General features: G+C 44.5%; 1 protein-coding gene across 2 annotated transcripts in view; it reads right to left on the bottom strand.

Annotated features, from left to right (window-relative positions):
- plcg2 (phospholipase C, gamma 2) overlaps window positions 1-865 on the bottom strand; it is a 47,268-nt gene that overhangs the window by 21,154 nt on the left and 25,249 nt on the right. The window lies entirely within an intron of this gene.

Here is an 865-nt window from a genome sequence, read left to right as displayed (position 1 = left end):
TATAGCTTTGTGATTCTGTTTAGGCCAGCAGAGAAGGCCTTGCAGGCACTGACGGCCCGCCACTGATATAATATAATATAACATGTTTATTTATTGAGATGCCCCTATGGACCTTGTTATAGGAGGTAAAGATCAGGAGAAGTAAACATGAAGTGTAATTATGAATACTGATGTTAAATTAAGCTATGATGACTTTTCACTGTTAATTTACCATCTCAATTAAATGTTGATGCCTCCATGACCAAGTTAAGCAGATGAGACTGAGGACAACTATGTAGAAGAAAATATGTTCACTTTGCCTAATATGTAGCTTGACAGAGTTCTCCATGTGTGCCCTGGTGTTCTCATGTGTCCTTACCTCCTCATCCCCCTCACTCCCGTAACTGTCCATGCTGGATCTGTCCCCGTTGTTTTAAAAAGCTAAATAAGTTATTAGCATGATGTCATCTTGCTAGCCAAACCTGTCTGGTGTACAGCTAGTACAGAAGCTTCGCATGTACTGCTTCCCTTTCCTGCTAGTCTGCTGTCTGATTGTGAGGTCAGCCTGATCTGATATCAGCTTTTTGGCTGCAGAATCTCCGCCAAAGTTCTCCTCTCAAACGGGTCTTGGAGGAGTAGTGCTCGCCTGTAGACTTCTTCTGACGAGAACGCGCAGCTATGGGGGCAAAATCGTTTTGGCCCCACACTGAATCTATTTGAGGGCGCTGATTGGCTAAATTGTATGTCACTCATTTATATCTTTAATCAGTAATTGGCTAAACTGCTTCATAGACCCCCCTCTTTTGGGCAAAAACGATTTAGCCCCCCTGCTGCGCGTTCTGAGACGTGTCGTGCACACAGGCGGAGAGCACGAGCAGACGAGCAC

This window comes from Anarrhichthys ocellatus, unplaced genomic scaffold (genome assembly GCF_004355925.1).
Source record: "Anarrhichthys ocellatus isolate YVR2014 unplaced genomic scaffold, GSC_Weel_1.0 scaffold41, whole genome shotgun sequence".
In the NCBI taxonomy this organism is placed as follows: domain Eukaryota; kingdom Metazoa; phylum Chordata; class Actinopteri; order Perciformes; family Anarhichadidae; genus Anarrhichthys; species Anarrhichthys ocellatus.
This window is presented reverse-complemented; position numbering and strand designations above follow the sequence as displayed.